General features: G+C 46.0%; 1 protein-coding gene across 3 annotated transcripts in view; it reads left to right on the top strand.

Annotated features, from left to right (window-relative positions):
• Window positions 1-25,654, top strand: part of LOC123990795 (calcipressin-2-like) — a 141,175-nt gene that overhangs the window by 25,330 nt on the left and 90,191 nt on the right. The window lies entirely within an intron of this gene.

Raw genomic sequence — 25,654 nt, 5'->3', positions numbered from 1 at the left:
GTTGGTAGTCCATCTCCTTGTCCTAGCAGGGTTGGTAGTCCATCTCCTTGTCCTAGCAGGCTTGATAGCCCAACTCCTTGTCCTAGCAGGCTTGGTAGTCCAACTCCTTGTCCTAGCAGGCTTGGTAGTCCAACTCCTTGTCCTAGCAGGCTTGGTAGTCCAACACTCTAACCACTATGCTATCTGCCGCCCCATGATAGTCCAACTCCTTGTCCTAGCAAGATTGCTAGTACAACTCCTTGTCCTAGCAGGCTTGGTAGTCCAACTCCTTGTCCTAGCAGGCTTGGTAGTCCAACTCAGCATTCAGTCCTGATAATGTCAAATATGTCATTGTAATGTATTTCTCTTCTTGGCTTTTGAATATAAAATATTGCTTCAGACTAAACATTACTCACTCAGTTCCAGGTTGGATGGTGTTTTCTGTTTGTTTGCCAGAGCATTTGATGTATAGCTTATGCCTTCCAGATATTTCCGTAATTCTGTCCAAAATCAGGTTGCAGGTTTTTGAGTTTTGATCTGGAGTGAAGGTAATGCTGTGGAGGGTAGAATCCTGTACATGTCCCTGCCTTAAAAAATCTAAGTTTATCTAACTCCAAATCTATATTTTTCCAATAACATGCTGAAAAAGGCAGGAGCTCACCTGCTCATGACCTCTCTGTCTCTGTCTCTGTCTGTCTTCTCTCTCTCTCGGTCTCTCTGTTTATCTTCTCTCTCTGTGTCTCTCTGAGGCTCTCCATCTTCTCTCTCTCTGTGTCTCTCTCTCTCTCTCTCTCTGTCTCTCTTTCTGGCTCCCTCTCTCTCTGTCTCTCTTTCTGGCTCCCTATCTTCTCTCTCTCTTTCTTTCTCTCTCCCCCATTTCTCTCGATATATATACTCTCTCCCCTCTCTCTCTCTCCCGTCTCTCTCTATATACAGTTGAAGTCAGAAGTTTACATACACTTAGGTTGGAGTCATTAAAACTAGTTTTTCAAACACTCCACAAATTTCTTGTTAAACAAACTATAATCTTGGCAAGTCTGTTAGGACATCTACTTTGTGCATGACACAAGTCATTTTTCCAACAATGGTTTTACTGACAGATTATTTCACTTATAATTCACTGTTTCACAATTCCAGTGGGTCAGAAGTTTACATACACTAAGTTGACTGTACCTTTAAAAAGCTTGGAAAATTCCAGAAAATTATGTCATGGCTTTAGAAGCTTCTGATAGGCTAATTGACTAATACGCTAATAATTTGAGTCAATTGGAGGTGTACCTGTGGAAGTATTTCAAGGCCTACCTTCAAACTCAGTTTTTTTTTGCTTGACATCATGAGAAAATCTAAATATATTTACATTTACATTTAAGTCATTTAGCAGACGCTCTTATCCAGAGCGACTTACAAATTGGTACATTCACCTTATGACATCCAGTGGAACAGTCACTTTACAATAGTGCATCTAAATCTTAAAGGGGGGCGGGTGAGAGGGATTACTTATCCTATCCTAGGTATTCCTTAAAGAGGTGGGGTTTCAGGTGTCTCCGGAAGGTGGTGATTGACTCCGCTGTCCTGGCGTCGTGAGGGATTTTGTTCCACCATTGGGGGGCCAGAGCAGCGAACAGTTTTGACTGGGCTGAGCGGGAGCTGTACTTCCTCAGTGGTAGGGAGGCGAGCAGGCCAGAGGTGGATGAACGCAGTGCCATTGTTTGGGTGTAGGGCCTGATCAGAGCCTGGAGGTACTGAGGTGCCGTTCCCCTCACAGCTCCGTAGGCAAGCACCATGGTCTTGTAGCGGATGCGAGCTTCAACTGGAAGCCAGTGGAGAGAACGGAGGAGCGGGGTGACGTGAGAGAACTTGGGAAGGTTGAACACCAGACGGGCTGCGGCGTTCTGGATGAGTTGAAGGGGTTTAATGGCACATGCAGGGAGCCCAGCCAACAGCGAGTTGCAGTAATCCAGACGGGAGATGACAAGTGCCTGGATTAGGACCTGCGCCGCTTCCTGTGTGAGGCAGGGTCGTACTCTGCGGATGTTGTAGAGCATGAACCTACAGGAACGGGCCACCGCCTTGATGTTGGTTGAGAACGACAGGGTGTTGTCCAGGATGCACTCATTTGAGATATTTTCCACACTGCCACGATATGGGCAAAAATACTAGACCTTATTTTTTTAAAATTTTTTAACCAAATGTTGCAATTGCGATTTAGATTTACATTTGGGTGAACATTTGGAATCATTGAAATAGAATAACAAACATTCTATAGTTAGAATATAAATAATAGCTTTGAATAACTTTGAATACAGTGTTTGACATGACAACAAATGAAAATGCCATGGAGTTATTTTGACAGGGTAGGAACCAAAGAGATGCTCAGTGTTTCCTGGATGAACCTATAATCTTTGGCTACATTAAATCTGTATTCATATTTATTCATATAGCTAACTAGCGATTAGCATTAGTGGCTAACACGAGTTAGCTTAATTTGGTAATAAAATACAAACTAGCTGTTTGCAGATGTAAGAAACACAAACTAATATTGTAATTATAGAACGCTTGTGGATTTATATTAAGATCAAAGTGGAAACAACATCGTTGTCATCAACATTGTGCAAGGAGGAGCAGGAGGAGCACTGCCAGAGCCCTGCAAAATGACCTCCAGCAGGCCACACATGTGCATGTGTCTGCTCAAACGGTCAGAAACAGACTCCATGAGGGTGGTATGAGGGCCTGACACCCACAGGTGGGGGTTGTGCTTACAGACCAACACCGTGCAGGACGTTTGGCATTTGCCAGAGAACACCAAGATTGGAAAATTTGCCACTGGCGCCCTGTGCTCTTCACAGATGAAAGCAGGTTCACACTGAGCACATGTGACAAACGGGACAGAGTCTGGAGACGCCGTGAGAACGTTCTGCTGCCTGCAACATCCTCCAGCATGACCAGTTTGGTGGTGGGTCAGTCATGGTGTGGGGTGGCATTTCTTTGGGGGGCCGCACAGCCCTCCATGTGCTCGCCAGAGGTAGCCTGACTGCCATTAGGTACCGAGATGAGATCCTCAGACCCCTTGTGAGATCATATGTTGGTGCGGTTGGCCCTGGGTTCCTCCTAATGCAAGACAATGCTAGACCTCATGTGGCTGGAGTGTGTCAGCAGTTCCTGCAAGAGGAAGGCATTGATGCTATGGACTGTCCCACCCGTTCCCCAGACCTGAATCCAATTGAGCACATCTGGGACATCATGTCTCGCTCCATCCACCTACGCCACATTGCACCACAGACTGTCCAGGAGTTGGCGGATGCTTTAGTCCAGGTCTGGGAGGAGATCCCTCAGGAGACCATCCGCCACCTTGTCAGGAGCATGCCCAGGCGTTGTAGGGAGGTCATACAGGCACGTGGAGGCCACACACACTACTGAGCCTAATTTTGACTTGTTTTAAGGACATTACATCAAAGTTGGATCAGCCTGTAGTCTGGTTTCCCACATTAATTTTGAGTGTGACTCCAATTCCAGACCTCCATGGGTTGACAAATTTGATTTCCATTGATAGTTTTTGTGTGATTTTGTTGTCAGCACATTCAACTATGTAAAGAAAAAAGTATTTAATAAGAATATTTCTTTCATTCATTCAGATCTAGGATGTGTTATTTTAGTGTTCCCTTTATTTTTTGGAGCAGTGTATATATATTTTGTTCATCTTCAATGGGGAATTGATTGTGTGACTCAGTAGAGGAGTGTGTTTCTGTGTGTTTCTGCACAGGTGTTGGGGTAGTGACACGAGAGGAGCAGGGGTCGGTTTGTCTGACACAGAGGGAGAGAGACAAAGTAGCCAAACCGACATGCGCAAGTTAAACTTGTTTCTGCAATAGGTTATCTTTCATCTTATCTGGTAGTGTCTGTCTTGACCTCATCAACTTGATGTAAAGAATCTAGCTAGTTGCACTAGGCTAATTGAGACTATTTTACTGCACTCCCTGTGTCCTTGTCTACATTCATATTGGACAACCTGTTGGTTGATCATTGTCGCCTTCCCCTTCTCATTTAGCCAACTACATTCTATAATTGTAAATCCATTTTTGCATTGATTTGGACTTTTCCCACTTCATTTTCTACACATGGAGCATCTGACTGGAGTGCTGTTTGATGGGCCCACGGTTACACGTTACACGCATGTTACACGCCTGAGACGTGTCGCCTGCCGGTAAAACTGTCATAAAACTCTTGTTTTATATGAATGTATAATGTCATGGTCTAACCTTGTATGTAGCAATGCCACATAGATAATTACATTTTTGACAAAGCCTTTTACTTAAAATAAGCTTTAAAAAAGAAATAAGAACCTCGCAAGTAATTGAATACTAACGTCCGTTCGAATGCCGGTGTCTGCCTTAGTGTTCTAACAGTAGTCAGTGTGTAATTCCATCGGCTCGTGGTGTGCAATGGATGAGTCATACACACACTGTCTCGCTGACTGACTGGCAGACAGATCACACAGCTACAGCTGCTCAGCCAATGGGATGAGGCACAGCATTGCAGGGGAAAGAGAGAGTGACCATAGAGAGACAGACATTACCCCCATCCGACACACATCTATGAATGCACGCACGTACGCACCCACGCACAAACACACGCACCCACGCACAAACAAACGCACCCACCCACGCACAAACACACGCACCCACGCACAAACACACGCACGCACAAACAAACGCACCCACCCACGCACAAACACACGCACCCAGCAACAAACACACGCACCCACGAACAAACACACGCACCCACGCACAAACACACGCACCCGCGCACAAACACACGCACCCACGCACAGACACACACACGCACCCACGCACAGACACACACACGCACCCACGCACAAACACACGCACCCAGCAACAAACACACGCACCCACGCACAAACACACGCACACACGCACAAACACAAGCACCCGCACACAAACACACGCACCCACGCACAAACAAACGCACCCACCCACGCACAAACACACGCACCCACGCACAAACACACGCACCCACGCACAAACACACGCATCCGCGCACAAACGCACCCACGCACAAACAAACGCACCCACGCACAAACACACTCACACACGCACCCACGCACAAACACACGCACCCAGCAACAAACACACGCCCCCACGCACAAACAAACGCACCCACGCACAAACACATGCACAAACACACTCACCCACGCACAAACACACGCACCCACGCACAAACAAACGCACCCACGCACAAACACATGCACAAACACACTCACCCACGCACAAACACACGCACCCAGCAACAAACACACGCCCCACGCACAAACACACGCAACCACGCACAAACACACACACCCACGCACAAACACACGCACCCAGCAACAAACACACGCACCCACGCACAAACACCCGCACCCACGCACAAACACATGCACCCAGCAACAAACACATGCACAAACACACTCACCCACGCACAAACACATGCACCCACGCACAAACAAACGCACCCACGCACAAACCCACGCACAAACACACGCACCCAGCAACAAACACACGCACAAACACACGCACCCACGCACCCACGCACGCACAAACACACGCACAAACACACAAATACACGCACAAACAGACGCACCCACGCACAGACACACGTTTCACGCACAACCACACGAACACACACGCACGCACAAACGCACGCAACCACGCACAAACGCACGCACCCACGCACCCACGCACAATCACACGCACCCAGCAACAAACACATGCACAAACACATGCACGCACCCACACACAAACACACGCACAAACACAACACAAACGCACGCACCCACGCACAATCACACGCACCCAGCAACAAACACATGCACAAACACACTCACGCACCCACACACAAACACACTCACACACGCACAAACATACTCACCTACACGCAACCACACACAAACACACGCACAAACACACGCACCAACACAAACACATGCACAAACACACGCACAAACACACGCACCAACACACAAACACACGCACAAACACACCCACGCACAAGCACACGCACCCAGCAACAAACACACGCACAAACACAAACACACGCACACAAGCACCCACGCACAAACACACGCGCCCATGCACAAACACACGCACGCACGCACAAACACACACCCACACACAAACACACACTGCACAGACACTATTCAAATCAAAATGTATTTGTCACATGCGCTGAATACAACAGGTGTAGACTTTACCGTGAAATGCTTACTTACAAGCCCTTAACCAACAATGCAGAGTTAAAAGGTAAGAATATTTGCACACACAAATAGTAACACAATAAAATAACATACTGAAATAGATGACACTAGCACGAGCGGCGAAACACAGACACAGAGACACAGCCTTAGAGACACAGCCGTAGAGACACAGCCTTAGAAACACAGCCTTAGAAACACAGACACAGAGAAACACAGACACAGAGACACACAGACAGACACAGACAGAGAGACACAGACAGACAGAGAGACACAAACAGAGAGACACAAACAGAGAGACACACAGAGACACAGACACAGAGAGACACAGACACAGAGACACAGACACAGAGACACACAGACACAGAGACAGAGACACAGACAGAGAGACACAGACAGACACAGACATATAGAGACACAGACATAGAGAGACAGACATAGAGACACAGACAGACAGACGGGGAGAGAGACAGACAGACGGGCAGACAGACAGACAGACAGACAGACAGACAGACAGACAGACAGACAGACAGACAGACAGACAGACAGACAGACAGACAGACAGACAGACAGACGGGGAGAGAGACAGACAGACAGACGGGGAGAGAGACAGACAGACAGACAGACGGGGAGAGAGACAGACAGACAGACAGACAGACAGACAGACAGACAGACAGACAGACAGACAGACGGGGAGAGAGACAGACAGACAGACGGGGAGAGAGACAGACAGACAGACAGGCAGACGGGGAGAGAGACAGACAGACAGACGGGGAGAGAGACAGACAGACGGGGAGAGAGACAGACAGACAGACAGACAGACGGGGAGAGAGAGACAGACAGACAGACGGGGAGAGACAGACAGACGGGGAGAGAGACAGACAGACGGGGAGAGAGACAGACAGACAGACGGGGAGAGAGACAGACAGACAGACGGGGAGAGAGACAGACAGACAGACTGGGAGAGAGACAGACAGACGGGGAGAGAGACAAACAGACAGACGGGGAGACAGACAGACAGACAGACAGACAGACAGACAGACGGGGAGAGAGACAGACAGACAGACGGGGAGAGAGAGACAGACAGACAGACAGACAGACAGACGGGGAGAGAGACAGACAGACGGGGAGAGAGACAGACAGACGGGGAGAGAGACAGACAGACAGACGGGGAGAGAGACAGACAGACGGGGAGACAGACAGACGGACGGACGGACGGACAGACAGACAGACAGACAGACGGGGAGAGAGAGACAGACAGACAGACGGGGAGAGACAGACAGACGGGGAGAGAGACAGACAGACGGGGAGAGAGACAGACAGACAGACGGGGAGAGAGACAGACAGACAGACGGGGAGAGAGACAGACAGACAGACTGGGAGAGAGACAGACAGACGGGGAGAGAGACAGACAGACAGACGGGGAGAGAGACAGACAGACAGACAGACAGACAGACGGGGAGAGAGACAGACAGACAGACGGGGAGAGAGAGACAGACAGACAGACAGACAGACAGACAGACGGGGAGAGAGACAGACAGACGGGGAGAGAGACAGACAGACGGGGAGAGAGACAGACAGACAGACAGACGGGGAGAGAGACAGACAGACGGGGAGACAGACAGACGGACGGACGGACGGACGGACGGACGGACAGACAGACGGACAGACGGGGAGAGACAGACAGACAGACAGACAGACAGACAGACAGACAGACAGACAGACAGACAGACAGACGGGGAGAGAGACAGACAGACGGGGAGAGAGACAGACAGACGGGAAGAGAGACAGACAGACGGGGAGAGAGACAGACAGACAGACAGACGGGGAGAGAGACAGACAGACGGGGAGACAGACAGATGGACGGACGGACGGACGGACGGACAGACAGACAGACAGACAGACGGGGAGAGAGACAGACAGACAGACGGGGAGAGAGACAGACAGACAGACAGACAGACAGACAGACAGACAGACGGGGAGAGAGAGACAGACAGACAGACGGGGAGAGACAGACAGACGGGGATAGAGACAGACAGACAGACAGGGAGAGAGACAGACAGACAGACGGGGAGAGAGACAGACAGACAGACGGGGAGAGAGACAGACAGACGGGGAGAGAGACAGACAGACAGACAGACAGACAGACAGACAGACAGACAGACAGACAGACAGACAGACAGACAGACGGGGAGAGAGAGACAGACAGACAGACAGACAGACGGGGAGAGAGACAGACAGACAGGGAGAGAGACAGACAGACGGGGAGACAGACAGACGGACGGACGGACAGACAGACAGACAGACGGGGAGAGAGACAGACAGACAGACGGGGAGAGAGACAGACAGACAGACGGGGAGAGAGACAGACAGACAGACGGGGAGAGAGAGACAGACAGACAGACAGACGGGGAGAGACAGACAGACAGACAGACAGACAGACAGACAGACAGACAGACAGACAGACGGGGACAGACAGACAGACAGACAGACAGACAGACGGGGAGAGAGAGACAGACAGACGGGGAGAGAGACAGACAGACGGGGACAGACAGACAGACAGACAGACAGACAGACAGACAGACAGACAGACAGACAGACAGACAGACAGACAGACAGACAGACAGACGGGGAGAGAGAGACAGACAGACGGGGAGAGAGACAGACAGACGGGGAGAGAGACAGACAGACGGGGAGAGAGACAGACAGACGGGGAGAGAGAGACAAAGAGAGACACACAGAGACAGAGAGGTCATGTCTTGAATGGCAGTACCACAACAGCAGCCTGGTTCACTGGAGTTTTACACTTCCTGCATGCCTGGCTCCCTGTCTGCACTGCTAGCATTGACACACGCACACACGCACGCACGCACACACACACACCCCTGACTGGGTCATGTGTGGTGCAGCTGTGGAGCTGTTAGGTGTGTGTGTAGTGTTGAGCGAAGATCAAGTCTGATAAAGTTGTGTAAACAGAGACCACAGTAACCTTGCTGCCAGGCTGACAGACCCAGGGGAGGAGAGGTGTGTGGTCCAGGGTGTACGTGCAGGGCCAGGGGTCGCAGGACCGATGGAGCTGTCATTGGGACAGAGAATAACGTGCTTCTCCTCTGGTATTGATTGGCTGATGATGGTAGCACAACCATAGCTGTTGTAACCGCTGTCGTTAATGCAGTAGAGGTCAGCAGATGTTTTGGACACTTGCTACATATTATTTCTATATAAGTGTTGGTGGTCTGTAGCAGGTCGTGACATTCGTTGCTCTATGATTCAGAATGGAGATTGTCCTATAATAGCAGGTCAATAGGCCCTGGTTGTCACACAATGAGAGGTCAGACCCTCACCCTCTGAGTTACAGATAGGACCACACAGTCATATCTGTCCACCGTCACGGCGGCAGGTAGCCTAGCGGTTAAGAGCGTTGGGTCAGTAACCGAAATGTTGCTGGTTTGAATCCCAGAGCCGGCAAGGTGGACAATTCTGCCATTCTGCCCTTGAGCAACAACTGGTCCCCGGGTGCCAATGACAAGGATGTTGGGTTTGGGTTAAATGCAGAAGTCATATTTCAGTTGAATGCGGTCTGTTTTTAATTGACTGTATGGGGGGAAAGAGGGGCGTAGGTAATGTATTATCGGGGCGTGTAGCGTACAGCTGTATGTAGTGGCTCCCTTCACCCCTTCGTGTCTGGCCCTGGACCAGACCCCACCTGCCCCAACCAGAAGCCCTCCTCCTTTTCCCTGCTGTCTCCTCTCCTCCAGGCTCCAAGCTGCAGCTGACTGGCCTCAGGGAGAGGTGGCTTGACTCTCTGTCGACTGGATATGTGGCTGTGGTCCTCAGATAGCCTATAGTTGTCATGTTTTGTCTTAGATTGTCTTGTCATTTTGCTTTTCCCTCTGTTCATTTTCCCCCTGCTGGTCTTTTTAGGTTCGTTCCCCTTTTTCTCTCTCCCTTCCTCTCTCTCTTCTCGCTATCGTTCCGTTCCTGCTCCCAGCTGTTCCTATTCCCCTAATCAATCATTTAGTCTTCCCACACCTGTTCCCGATCCTTTTCCCTGATTAGAGTCCCTATTTCTCTCCTTGTTTTCCGTTCCTGCCCTGTCGGATCCTTGTCTATTGTTCACCGTGCTGTGTCTATGTATCGCCCTGTCGTGTCGTGTTTCCCTCAGATGCTGCGTGGTGAGCAGGTGTCTGAGTCTGCTACGTTCAAGTGCCTTCCCGAGGCAACCTGCAGTTCTTGATCAAGTCTCCAGTCTGTTCTCGTCATTACGAGTAGTATTATGCCTTTTGATTGTAAAGTTACTTTACTGGATTAAAAACTCTGTTTTCGCCAAGTCGCTTTTGGGTCCTCATTCACCTGCATAACAATAGTATGTTCATATTTTCATTTAAACCGAGCTAAATAAAGTCTTTAAGAAGAAAAAAATCTCAGGATATTGGATGGAATAATTGTCTGTTTACTAAACCACTAAAGCTAACAGAGCTGTATGCAGGCACACACACACACACACACTCATCCCTCACCTCTTCCGACAGGATCAAACACAGGGAGGTCCAGAGCTGTCAAACATTGATCATAAAGCCATGGGTTTATACATTAGCCATAATCCCTCGCTTCGCAGAAAAAACTACCAAATCCTAGCCGGCTGAATTACATTTATTTTAGGAAAAGGCTTAATCCAAATATATCCCAAGCTTGTCATTTGATTTGATTCATGACATAAAAACCCCAGCGGTGCTGTGTGTTGTGTTCACTCTTCTTCCCCTGCTGTCTATCTGTCTGTCTCTGTGCTGCTCAGGAGAGGAGAGAAGAAACCTCTCAGTAAACATTCTGACAGGCTGGCTTTGCTGCTATTTATAGTTCCTGGTGTTAAGTCCTGACTGGGCAGGACTATGCAGGGATAGTTGAGGATGGACAGATGCTATAAAATACTCAGATGCCTGTAGTCCATGAGTGAAATTGATTGAAATCTGCCATACTCTTCTGACTGGTGTAACAAATTCAAACTCCATAGCGGAGGAATGGACCTAATCCCTTCAGAAATAGTCACTAATCCAGGAGACATTGGCCCTAATCCTGAACTGTCCGGCCAATCTGCTATGCTCTGCTCTCTGTCTTCAATGACATTTCAGAGAGGATGCCCTGGCACATTGAGACGCTTCCCCTCTGCTGGCGCTCTCCAGTAACTAAGGAAACGCTCTTGACTTCCCAGAGTGCACCAGGCTACAGTCTCCCCCCATGTGACACAGACTGTCAGGTCACACTGACCTTGAGAACATGCTGTTTCTAATGTTGTCTGTTGAATTTAGATATGCATAGTGCTCCCCTCCTTCATTTAGAAAAGGACTGTGTGTGAGTGAGGTGAGTGAGTGACTGAGGTAAGTGAGTGAGTGAGTGACTGAGGTAAGTGAGTGAGTGAGTGAGTGAGTTAGTGAGGTGAGTGAGTGAGGTAAGTAAGTGAGTGAGTGAGCGAGGTAAGTGAGTGAGCGAGGTAAGTGAGTGAGCGAGGTAAGTGAGTGAGCGAGGTAATTGAGTTCGGTAGGTAGGTTCTGCTCCATCCATTCCATCTCCTACCCAAAACACACTCACATACCTACCTATGTCAGAGATGTGGAGGGGTGGAGAGAGAAGAGGTGGGGCACCAAGTTGGACAGTGGTCTGTATCAGTTAATTGATTGGAGGGAGGGGGGATTAAGAAAGAAGGAATGGCCAGGGCACATGAGCTAACCACACAATGGTTTCCACTGTTGCCCCTAGTGGACACACATCGATAATGCACTCTCTGTTTCATAACAGGTATAAACTGATAGAAGATACACTTCCATAGAAAACAGAACAATGTACAATGCATTCAGAAAGTATTTAGACCCCTTGACTTTTTCCACATTTTGTTACTTTACAGCCTTATTCTAAAATGGATTCAATTGTTTTTTTTCCCCTCATCAATCTACACACAATAGCCCATAATGACATAGCGAAAACAGGTTTTTAGACATTTTTGCAAATCTATTAAAAATAAAAACAGAAATGGATTTATTTACATAAGTATTCAGACCCTTTGCTATGAGACTCGAAATTGAGCTCAGGTGCATCCTGTTTCCATTGATCATCCTTGAGATAATAATAATAATAGGACCACCCATACGTAGAATGTATGCACACATGACTGTAAGTCGCTTTGGATAAAAGCATCTGCTAAATGGCATATATTATTATATATATCCTTGAGATGTTTCTACAACTTGATTGTAGTCCACCTGTGGTAAATTCAATTGATTGGACATGATTTGGAAAGGCACACACCTGTCTATATAAGGTCCCACAGTTGACAGTGCATGTCAGAGGAAAAACCAAGCCATGAGGTTGAAGGAATTGTCAGTAGAGCTCTGAGACAGGATTGTGTCAGAGGCACAGATCTGGGGAAGGGTACCAAAAAATGTCTGCAGCATTGAAGGTCCCCAAGAACTCAGTGGCCTCTATCATTCTTAAATGGAAGAAGTTTGGAACCACCAAGACTCTTCCTAGAGCTGACCGCCCAGCCAAACTGAGAAAACGGGGGAGAAGGGCCTTGGTCAAGGAGGTGATCAAGAACCCAGAGCTCCTCTGTGGAGATGGGAGAACTTTCCAGAAGGACAACCATCTCTGCACCACTCCACTAATCAGTCCTTTTATGGTAGAGTGGTCAGGTGGAAGCCACTCCTTAGTAAAAGGCACATGACAGCCCGCTTAGAGTTTGCCAAAAGGCACCTAATGTCATTCTGAGAGTCACCCAGGGAGCGGTATGTAGCCCAGCGGCTAAAGAGTTGGACATGTAGCCCGAAAGGTCGCCAGTTCAAATCCTAGTCCGGGCGTTGTGAAAGGGGGGAAATTGATCTGGCAACTGGAGGGCTGCTGGGTTCATATTCTAACCCAAAATAACCCTACCGTTTGGCCCTTGAGCAAGACCCGTAACCCAACACCATGCTCTCCATCCAGCTTGACCCTGTGCTCCTCTCAACTGTGTGTCTGAAGATTCATTTCTGTTGTTCGCTGTAACTATGGACAATAAAGTTGTGTTGTATTTTACCCCTCTTCTCCAGTCACACAGACCATCTTGCTCTGTAGCTCAAACGGCCCTCTCTGTCTAATGAGGAGCTGTTCTTTAATCCTGCCAATGTAAATAGTGTCTTTGACCTGTGAATGGTAGATTCAGTTTGGTTGACCTGACCAGGTTGATGCATGCTCGAATGTCTCTCTTTTCTCCTTTTAATCTGTTCTGTTTCTTTTCTCCTTCTCTTCATCCCCCCCCCTCTCTCTCCTCCCTGCATTGTGTGCTGCTGAGCTGAATCCGTTGGCGTCAACATGAGTCTTTCATCAGCCCTCTCATTAATCAAGTCATCACTCTGCAGTCTTCTGTCTCTCTCTCACTTCCTCATCTCTCTATTTTCCCTCTCTCTTATGCTCGCTTGCTTTTCCCCTTTCTATCCCTCTCTCCCTTTGACTCACTGTTTCATTACCTTTCTCTCTTTCCTCCAACTCCCCTTCTCTCTCTCTCCCTGCGCTATTCAATTTAGGAGCTACATTTTGAACTGTGATATGCCCCTGAAAACACACAAACACAGCTGAGACACACACACACACACACACACACACACACACACACACACACACACACACACACACACACACACACACACACACACACACACACACACACACACACACACACACACACAGACAGACAGACAGACAGACAGACAGACAGACAGACAGACAGACAGACAGACAGACAGACAGACAGACAGACAGACAGACAGACAGACAGACAGACAGACAGACAGACAGACAGACAGACAGACAGACAGACAGACAGACAGACAGACAGACAGACAGACAGACAGACAGACAGACAGACAGACAGACAGACAGACAGACAGACAGACAGACAGACAGACAGACAGACAGACAGACAGACAGACAGACAGACAGACACCCTTTTGAGCTAGTTATACCTTTACCTGTGAGTGCACTGCCTCTTTGACTTCATTGCAGAGATTGCTCAGTTGTCTGTGAGGAGAGAGTGAGAGCTGGCTTGAGCTGGTGTGAGACGCCTCGCCATGTCCTAGTATTAGCATCACAAAATAAGTTCTGCAGCCACTCCTCTCCCCTCTGAGATATGTAGCCTAGCTATTTCCTCCAGCCGCTCCTCTCCCCCTCTGAGAGATGTAGCCTAGCTATTTCCTCCAGCTGCTCCTCTCCCCCTCAGAGATGTAGCCTAGCTATTTCCTCCAGCCGCTCCTCTCCCCCTCTGAGAGATGTAGCCTAGCTATTTCCTCCTGTGATGGCCCTAACTGCAGATGTAGCCCCTGTGTATTGTAGCATATAGGCACCACTGGCTGATCCAATTTGAGATTGACTGACTGGGAGGAAATAGGCTCCATCTGGCCACCTGCTTTTCCTTTATGGAGACGATACGACTAGGTCCTGTGTGTCACACAGCGCGCTTCGAAGACCGCTGCAGCTTTGTTCTTGTGTCCAAGGGTGGAAGCAGTAATGTAGAGTTACAGTAGATAGACATGCGTCTATGGCTGTTACGCTTGGAGTGGACATGAGGCAGGACCCTAAAGGCGTCAACATGCTTCAGTTCAGCTGGCGGCTAGCCGAGGTCAGCTAGGCGAACCGAACGAGGTTGATCGCATACTCCCTTATACCTTTGCTTTTAAAACGAGAAAAAAGGGGCAATAGTACTGTTTGTCCCTGTAGCCAATATATACTTCCTCAAAATAGTCAATTTTGCCGTTTTTGCAGAGGAGATCTTTTTTTTTTTTTTTTTTTTTTTTTTTTTTTCAACTAACTAAGATATTTGGTGCAGTATTTCTCAATGAAAAAATTGGGTTGAAAACGAGTCGTCTCTCATTGAATGACAACAGACTTTATTGAAGAATCCCTACAGTTGACCAATCACGGATGAAGGGGCGTATATAGAAAACATTTTGTGTGCCTGAACAGCTGGGGGAAAAAACCTTACCGAAGTCCAAAACGAACTGTTTCAGCTGGGAAGCATGCCGACGCCTTAATAAAGGCAATTAGTCCCAGTGTCTTCACTGTCTCCACATTACATGGGCAGACTGGCAGTAGAGTAAGTGCACCAATGCCTCTTATGGAATACAGCTTGTAGTATACTATACTCCGTTGCATTCGTGTTGGACAACATTGATTCTTTCTTTCTTCAGATTTCCCCCTCTTCTATTTGCTGGCATCCAGTAATTTTCCACTTGACTCCTTCTCTTTCCTTCTCCATCAATATCTCACCTTTTGTTTCACCCACATTTTTCTCTCAGGCTCTCTTCCCCCAGCAACTGTAGTGTAGATTTAGTCACACCTTCATGTGTTCACCTTATATGAACCTCATCTCAACCACAGCTCTCTCTTTCTGCTCTCTCTCCATATCTAGCTCCCTCTCCTCTCCTCTCCCTCTCTCCCCCTTTTCCTTTTCTCTCTATCAATCTCTAGCTCCCTCTACTCTCTTTCTCTCTATTTTCTTTCTCTACCTCCCTTCATCTCCTCTCTTCTCCCCCTCTTTCCTCTCTGTGCTGACTGTGATGGCAGCATAGCGGTGTGACTGGGTCTGAATTCTCAGTGAGGTAGTGCTGCAGTGGAGGCAGCAGTCTGAGATTAGGGACATTTCCATAACAAACCCCTCACAGATTGGTTCTGGGCCTCCTCACATAGGGTCCTGGCAGCACTACAGTATTTTTGGAGCAGATTGACGTTTACTGGGATAAATCGTGTCCTGGAGGCAGAGCTCAGCGATTTACACTAGATGGGCCAGTGGCAATTTGACTATATTGTCAAAATCCATGAAAACAAAAATGAGCTTTTTATACTTAATTTATGTTTAGGGTTAGACATAAGGTTAACAGTGAGGTTAGGGTTAGGTTTAAAATGTTATGACTTGTGTGACTATGCCAGCTAGTGAATACCCTGCAGAGCTACCTCCAGGTCATGAGTCAACCCAATAAATGCTAACCGCATTCTCTTCAGGCAAAGCCAGGCCAGCATCAGTCAGTACCAGAGGTCCCGGGGCATAAGGGCTCAGGGCCAGACCCGGATGCAGACACGGGAGGCAGATGGTTTGAGTATTTGACATTTATTAGTTCCAAAAAGGGTAGGCAAGAGAATGGTCGTGGACAGGCAAAAGGTCAAAACCAGATAATATTAATATTAATAATATATATGCCATTTAGCGGACGCTTTTATCCAAAGCGACTTACAGTCATGTGTGCATACATTCTACGTATGGGTGGTCCCGGGAATCGAACCCACTACCCTGGCGTTACAAGCGCCATGCTCTACCAACTGAGCTACAGAAGATCAGAGTCCAGGAGGTACAGAGTGGCAGGCAGGCTCGAGGTCAGGGCAGGCAGACTGGTCAGGCAGGTGGGCAGGCAGACTGGTCAGGCAGGTGGGTAGGCAGACTGGTCAGGCAGGTGGGTACAGAGTTAAAAAAAACAGGCAAGAGTCAAAACCGGGAGGACTAGCAAAAGAGAGAATAGCAAAGCAGGAGCACGGGAAAAACACGCTGGTTGACTTGAAACAGACCATATGAACTGGCACAGAGAGACAGGAAACACAGGGATAAATACACTGGGGAACATAAGCGGCACCTGGAGGTGACATTCACAAGGACAGGTGAAACAGATCAGGGCGTGACACTGGTGTATCAGTCTGGGTCTTAATTAAGAATACGTCCCTGTGTTCATTGTTGACTGTCTGTGAGAAGATAGAGAGAGCCATCCTGTCATTCACCACAACACCTCCTCATTGTTTTAGAGGAAAAAGGGGGAGGCTTGCAAGCTGAAGAACACCATCCCAACAGTGAAGCACGGGGGTTGTAGCATCATGTTGTGTGGGTGTTTTGCTGCAAGAGGGACTGGTGCACTTCACAAAATAAATGGCATTATGAGGTCATGGAAAATGGAAAATGATGTAGATATATTGAAGAAACATCTCAAGACATCAGTCAGGAAGTTAAGGCTTTGTTGTAAATGGGTCTTCCAAATGGACAATGACCCCAAGCATACTTCCAAAGATGTGGCAAAATGGCTTAAGGACAACAAAGTCAAGGTATTGGAGTGGCCATCACAAAGCCCTGATCTCAATCCTATAGATAATTTGTGGGCAGAACTGAAAAAGTGTTTGCAAGCAAGGAGGCCTACAAATTCACCCAACGTATTGTGGGGAGCTTGTGGAAGGCTAAACGAAATGTTGAACACAAGTTAAATAATTTAAAGGCAATGCTACCAAATACCAATTGAGTGTATGTAGACTTCTGACCAACTGGGAATGTGATGAAAGAAATAAAAGCAGAAATAAATAGTTCTCTACTATTAGTCTAACATTTCACATTCTTAAAATGAAGTGGTGATCCTAACTGAACTAAGACAGGGAATTTTACTAGGAATAAATGTCAGGAATTGTGAAAAACTGAGTTTAAATGTATTTGGTTAAGGTGTATGTAAACTCCTGTCTTCAACTGTGTGTGAGAATGCTGTTCATTGACTAATGCTAAGCATTCAACACGATTGTGCCCACAAAGCTCATCACTAAGCTAAGGACCCTGGGTCTAAACACTTCCTTCTGCGACTGGATCCTGGACTTCCTGACGGGTTGTCCCTCAGGTGGTAAAGGTAGGTAACAACATGTCTGCCACGCTGATCCTCAACACTGGGGCCCCTCAGGGGTGCGTGCTTAGTCCCCTACTGTACTCCCTGTTCATTCACCCACGACTGCATGGCCAGGCACGACTCCAACACCATCATTAAGTTTTCTGACGACAATGGTAGGCCTGATCACCGACAACGATGAGACAGCCTATAGGGAGGAGGTCAGAGACTGCCAGGACAACAACCTTTCCCTCAACGTGAACAAGACAAAGGAGATGATTGTGGACTAGAGGAAAAGGCGGGCCGAACAGGCCCCCATTAACAATGACAGGGCTGTAGTGGAGCAGGTCGAGATTTCACTTTCCATGGTGTTCACATCACCAACAAACTATCATGGTCCAAACACACCAAAACAGTCATGATGAAGGCACAACAACACCTTTTCCCCCTAAGGAGACTGAAAAGATTTGGCATGGGTCCCCACATCCTCAAAGTTATACAGCTTCTACATGAAGAGCATCCTGACTGGTTGTATCATCGCATGGTATGGCAACTGCTCGACATTGGACCGTAAGGTGCTACAGAGGGTAGTGCGTACGGCCAAGTACATCACTGGGGCCAAGCATCCTGCCATCCAGGACCTATATACTAGGCGGTGTCAGAGGAAGGCCCCCAAAAAATGTTGAAGACTCCAGTTACCCTAGTCATAGACTGTTGTCTCTGCTGGAGCCCAAGTATAGGTTCAAAAGGCTCCTGAACAGCTTCTACCCATAAGCCATAAGACATAGCAATTAATCAAATGGCCCCCCGGACTATTTACATTGGTTGTGTGTTTCAATTAATTCTAAGCTCTTCTGTATGTACTTGTGTACTTGAAAATGTCATTTGTCTGTGTGGTTGCGTGCAGTTCATGCACGCAACCACATAATGTCAAAGTTGAAACACTCATCTTGAACTTAGAAACAGCTCTGTCTGTGTTGTCCAGAGACTCCTTTGACAACAGGCAGTTCCCAGCAGAGTCTGGGTACAAAGGTCTCTCTCTGGGCTGCTGTTCCACTGAACACTAGATTTTCCATTTCCCCCATTAACGTTTTGTCTGTCAATAACTGGTTAGAAGACTGGGTGGGCCTTCTATTGTGACTCTCCTTTATCTAATCAAGGGTTTCCCACAGGCAGGCAGGCCGTTGTGGCCGGAGTGATGATGGCTTTGTGTGGCCAAAGATAAGCAGCTAAATGGATGGACTGGGCTTTGTTTACAATAGAAAACCATGGCGAGTGGGAGGCTTTATTGGTTTAAACTGACAGTTTGGTTTCAACTTACCTTATATACAGTTGAGTCCTGAGAAGTACACATCGGATAAGTGAACATACGTCAGTTTAAGTGCAGTTCTGTTGATCGATCCCGTGTCTCTTGCTTCAGGTATCATGAGTGGACTGTATTCCATTGACTCTGCTGTTAATGTCTCTCTCATCTAACTCTGGTCCCGTTTCTACTCTATAGCCATGTGGACAAGTGGCTGTTAAACTGATCCTCTTATGCAGACAGTCTGTCTTTGTGTGTTTTATCAAGGACCTTGTAGTGGTGTGTGAAATCAGCCCCAGCCTCTGTCTTAGCCAGCGCAATTAGTCTAAGCGACGAAGCCCTTACACTCTTTTATTTTCAGCTCAACGACACAAACGGGTCCTTGTGAATTATGAAATGGTGTTCCCCCTGGTCACCCACCCACTGGTTTGTGACAGGCTGAGATGGGTTGTTTATCGACACCAAGGAAAACCGGGTGGGTGGGTGGGTGTGTGTGTGTGTGTGTGTGTGCCGCACGCACGCACACACACAGAGGCTGATTTTCCATTAAGGAAGGACAACATGATAAAATATTACATTGGTACTGCAGGATCGTTCTGTCAATACACCTGAATAGACAGAGGGGAGAGACAGGGCAAAAGAGAGAGTAAGAGATAGAGAAAGGAAATGAGGAGAGATGGAGTGGAGAGAGGCAAACACATGCTACCCTCTATGCAGTATACCTGGTTGGCATTAGAGTGAGTGTATGACTTAACACAGTCATGCAATAACGCCATATAATAACCTGTCCCTTGCCTCAGCATGGCTGATGTTCTGTGCATCGCATGTATTCACATACAGATGAGTACTATCCCAGTCTATGTGTATTCCATAGAGGTAATGTGTTAGCTGTATTCCATAGAAGTAATGTGTTAGCTGTATTCCATAGAGGTAATGTATTAGCTGTATTCCATAGAGGTAATTTGTTAGCTGTATTCCATGGAGGTAATGTGTTAGCTGTATTCCATAGAGGTAATGTGTTAGCTGTATTCCATGGAGGTAATGTATTAGCTGTATTCCATAGAGGTAATGTGTTAGCTGTATTCCATGGAGGTAATTTGTTAGCTGTATTCCATGGAGGTAATGTGTTAGCTGTATTCCATAGAGGTAATGTGTTAGCTGTATTCCATGGAGGTAATGTAATAGCTGTATTCCATTGGGGTTAATGTATTAGCTGTATTCCAAAATTGGTAATGTGTTAGCTGTATTCCATAGAGGTAATGTGTTAGCTGTATTCCATGGAGGTAATGTATTAGCTGTATTCCATAGAGGTAATGTGTTAGCTGTATTCCATGGAGGTAATGTGTTAGCTGTATTCCATGGAGGTAATGTGTTAGCTGTATTCCATGGAGGTAATGTGTTAGCTGTATTCCATAGAGGTAATGTGTTAGCTGTATTCCATAGAGGTAATGTGTTAGCTGTATTCCATAGAGGTAATGTGTTAGCTGTATTCCATAGAGGTCATGTGTTAGCTGTATTCCATGGAGGTAATGTGTTAGCTGTATTCCATGGAGGTAATGTGTTAGCTTTATTCCATGGAGGTAATGTGTTAGCTGTATTCCATAGAGGTAATGTGTTAGCTGTATTCCATAGAGGTAATGTGTTAGCTGTATTCCATGGAGGTAATGTGTTAGCTGTATTCCATAGAGGTAATGTGTTAGCTGTATTCCATGGAGGTAATGTGTTAGCTGTATTCCATAGAGGTAATGTGTTAGCTGTATTCCATAGAGGTAATGTGTTAGCTGTATTCCATGGAGGTAATGTGTTAGCTGTATTCCATAGAGGTAATGTGTTAGCTGTATTCCATAGATGTAATGTGTTACCTGTATTCCATGGAGGTAATGTGTTAGCTGTATTCCATGGAGGTAATGTGTTAGCTGTATTCCATGGAGGTAATGTGTTAGCTGTATTCCATGGAGGTAATGTGTTAGCTGTATTCTATGGCACCTCTGTTGTTTACCCTGGACAAATAGCTGTGCTTCACCACCGGGTAGCTCAAATTCTAAGACGAGGAGGAGGCGGCAGACTGGTCAGTGGAAGATGTGATATGAACACAAAGCACCCCTGTAAAATAACGTCAGCATTAGACCCATGTATTAATCATCATCATTTCATCCTTTGATACAAGTAGTGTTTACTACAGTAGAATAAGCAATGAGGATGCGGAAATGAATTCTAATATGATTATTATATGACTATAAGTGGTTATACTAGTATTTTATCAATCTTTTTAGAATATTAAATTAATTGGTATATGTTTCATTAGCCTCACCAACGCTGCCTGATCCCGCAAGCTTACATGATTGTTGTTGCACGTCATTGGCGGTCGTTGCCATTTAAGATGAGGGAGGATGATCATTTTCTTAATGAACATGGCCTTATTTCTATTACAGCGTATTGGATGACTGTCATTCATATTCCATTCACCCAGCTCAATGTAACAGTGATAGGTTTAGGCTAATACATGATACTTACATTTACCGTGTACTCATCATGAGGTTGCTACAACCTAGCCTATGAATGAAAGTTTACAACGTAGATGCACACAGGTCGAGAGAATTTTGAATAATCCCGGTGACAGACAGTGACACATTCAATACCGCCTTGCACACTCTTGCCTGCATTTCTCTGTACAAGGGTGTAATCATTAGTCCAACAGTTGCAAACAAGCATTTCTATTGGACAATATCAGGTATGTTTTTCCCCATGTTTTTCAACAGAATCGGTGCAATGAATACACCCCATGTCATACGCAAACACAGTTCACTTACATAGCAGCCACATAAAAACAACTTGTTGTGTATATATAGTAGAGGTCGACCGATTAATCGGAATGAACGATTAATTAGGGCCGATTTCAAGTTTTCATAACAATCGGAAATCGGTATTTAACTAGGCAAATCAGTTAAGAACACATTCTTATTTTCAATGAGGGCCTAGGAACGAGGCAGAACGACAGATTTTTACCTTGTCAGCTCGGGGGATCCAATCTTGCAACCTTACAGTTAACTTGTCCAACGCTCTAACCACCTGATTACATTGCACTCCAATAGGAGCCTGTCTGTTACGCGAATGCAGTAAGCCAAGGTAAGTTTGCTAGCTAGCATGAAACTTATCTTCTAAAAAACAATCAATCAACGACTGTCGTTGCTCCAATGTGTACTTAACAATAAACATCAATGCCTTTCTTAAAATCAATACACAAGTATATATTTTTAAACCTGCATATTTAGCTAAAAGAAATCCAGGATAGCAGGCAATATTAACCAGGTGAAATTGGGTCACTTCTCTAGCGTTCATTGCACACAGAGTCAGGGTCTCTGCAACAGTTTGGGCCGCCTGGCTCTTTGCCAACTCATTTGCCAGAATTGTACGTAATTATGACATAACATTGAAGGTTGTGCAATGTAACAGGAATATTTAGACTCATGGATGCCACCCGTTAGATAAAATACGGAACGGATGAAACCTTTTTTTACCGTTCATGTCTTCCATAGAGAATGTCTTGATCTACTTCAAATAAGGTCTGTGTTTCGTGCTTAAACCGCCTCTGCGTTTTGATACCCGTGTAAATCCCACTAGGATAAGGTAACGTTTGTCAACATATTTTCATAAATCCACTCTACAAAAAAAATGATCTTCGCTTATATTTAGCCAATATTGATCAGAGTTACCTTATCCTATGGATATCTACACAGTTATAACATTGGCCAGGTGGTGTAAGCCTACACGAAACACAACCTTATTTTAAGTGAATCTAAAATTATCCCATGGAATAAATGAATGAAGGAACTGCTTTTCAGATTTTGCTAGAAGGTGTCATGGGAATTATGACTCGCACTTTGGTAGTCAATTCTTACCATGCCAATTATTAAAATAGGAATTCCTGCATATAGAAATTAGTTTTTATTTTCAACATTCATCACAGGTAACTTAAACTCTATTTTTATTCAAACAGTTGAGAGTATTTGTCTCCTAAGCAGACTCTTCAGTATCATTGTCACTTCAGAGCTGTGTGTGTGTGTGTGTGTGTGTGTGTGTGTGTGTGTGTGTGTGTGTGTGTGTGTGTGTGTGTGTGTGTGTGTGTGTGTGTGTGTGTGTGTGTGTGTGTGTGTGTGTGTGTGTGTGTGTGTGTGTGTGTGTGTGTGTGTGTGTGTGTGTGTGTGTGTGTGTGTGTGTGTGTGTGTTTTACAGATGGCAGAGAAAAGCAGAGCACCAGTGTGGTACTATTACATGGAATTGGCACCAGGGAAAGCAAGGTGTCTTATTTGTCATAAAGATGTAAGCATGGGGTCAGCAACGGCTAAATCAAAAAAATACCACCAAAATGTGGAACACCCATCCAAAAGCCCATAATATGTATTATATTAAGTTCAAATAAAAGTGTTCATTGTTCATTCAGTATTGTTGCAATTGTCATTATTACAAAAATGTGTGTGTGTGTGTATATATATAAAAAAAAAATGTAATCGGACGATTAATCGGTATCAGCTTTTTATGTCCCCAAATAATCGGTATCGGCGTTGAAAAATCATAACCGGCCGACCTCTAGTATATAGTTCCTTCAAGCATCTATCAATATACCCTCCTCATCTCACCTTTTCCATCGCTTGTGGACTTCAGTGCACAACACATCAGCTGTCTGTGACCAGGCAAAAGCACTTTTCCAAGCCAAGCCAAGCCAAACCTTCATATCATGACCGCTAACCACTACACATTGACACGTCATAGTCAACCAGAACTACTAGAACTAGTAAATCTGCTACAATCATGCAGTAGAGTGTACAGTCAGAAAGCAGTTTAGCAGGCCCCAGTGGCAATAAATTAATAAAACCAAAAGCTTACCTTGACTTGGAAGGGTTCCAGTGTTGGATAGCCATAGCCAGCTAGCTAACATAGCATTCCTCTCTGTTTGAGCTGGGTGTTTGAGTAGGCTAAACTCTCTCTCTCTCTCTCTCCTTAATTTTGGAATAAATTAATTTGTTAAAAACAGATCAACTATTGTCTTTCTCTCTCTTTTAGTCAACTACTCACCACATTTTATGCACTGCAGTGCTAGCTAGCTGTAGCTTATGCTTTCAGTACTAGATTAATTCTCTGATCCTTTGATTGGGTGGACAACATGCCAGTTCATGCTGCAAGAGCCCTGATAGGTTGGAGGACGTCTTCCGGAAGTTGTCATAATTACTGTGTAAGTCTATATACAGTGCCTTGCGAAAGTATTCAGCCCCCTTGAACTTTGCAACCTTTTGCCACATTTCAGGCTTCAAACATAAAGATATAAAACTGTATTTTTTTGTGAAGAATCAACAAGTGGGACACAATCATGAAGTGGAACGACATTTATTGGATATTTCAAACTTTTTTAACAAATCAAAAACTGAAAAATTGGGCGTGCAAAATTATTCAGCCCCTTTACTTTCAGTGCAGCAAACTCTCCAGAAGTTCAGTGAGGATCTCTGAATGATCCAATGTTGACCTAAATGACTAATGATGATAAATACAATCCACCTGTGTGTAATCAAGTCTCCGTATAAATGCACCTGCACTGTGATAGTCTCAGAGGTCCGTTAAAAGCGTAGAGAGCATCATGAAGAACAAGGAACACACCAGGCAGGTCCGAGATACTGTTGTGAAGAAGTTTAAAGCCGGATTTGGATACAAAAAGATTTCCTAAGCTTTAAACATCCCAAGGAGCACTGTGCAAGCAATAATATTGAAATGGAAGGAGTATCAGACCACTGCAAATCTACCAAGACCTGGCCGTCCCTCTAAACTTTCAGCTCATACAAGGAGAAGACTGATCTGAGATGCAGCCAAGCGGCCCATGATCACTCTGGATGAACTGCAATGATCTACAGCTGAGGTGGGAGACTCTGTCCATAGGACAACAATCAGTGGTATATTGCACAAATCTGGCCTTTATGGAAGAGTGGCAAGAAGAAAGCCATTTCTTAAAGATATCCATAAAAAGTGTTGTTTAAAGTTTGCCACAAGCCACCTGGGAGACACACCAAACATGTGGAAGAAGGTGCTCTGGTCAGATGAAACCAAAATTGAACTTTTTGGCAACAATGCAAAACGTTATGTTTGGCGTAAAAGCAACACAGCTCATCACCCTGAACACACCATCCCCACTGTCAAACATGGTGGTGGCAGCATCATGGTTTGGGCCTGCTTTTCTTCAGCAGGGACAGGGAAGATGGTTAAAATTGATGGGAAGATGGATGGAGCCAAATACAGGACCATTCTGGAAGAAAACCTGATGGAGTCTGCAAAAGACTGGGACAGAGATTTGTCCTCCAACAAGACAATGATCCAAAACATAAAGCAAAATCTACAATGGAATGGTTCAAAAATAAACATATCCAGGTGTTAGAATGGCTAAGTCAAAGTCCAGACCTGAATCCAATCGAGAATCTGTGGAAAGAACTGAAAACTGCT

This window comes from Oncorhynchus gorbuscha, linkage group LG12 (assembly GCF_021184085.1).
Source record: "Oncorhynchus gorbuscha isolate QuinsamMale2020 ecotype Even-year linkage group LG12, OgorEven_v1.0, whole genome shotgun sequence".
Taxonomy (NCBI): Eukaryota; Metazoa; Chordata; class Actinopteri; order Salmoniformes; family Salmonidae; genus Oncorhynchus; species Oncorhynchus gorbuscha.
The sequence above is the reverse complement of the archived record's forward strand: the minus strand, read 5'-3'. Positions and strand labels throughout refer to the sequence as shown.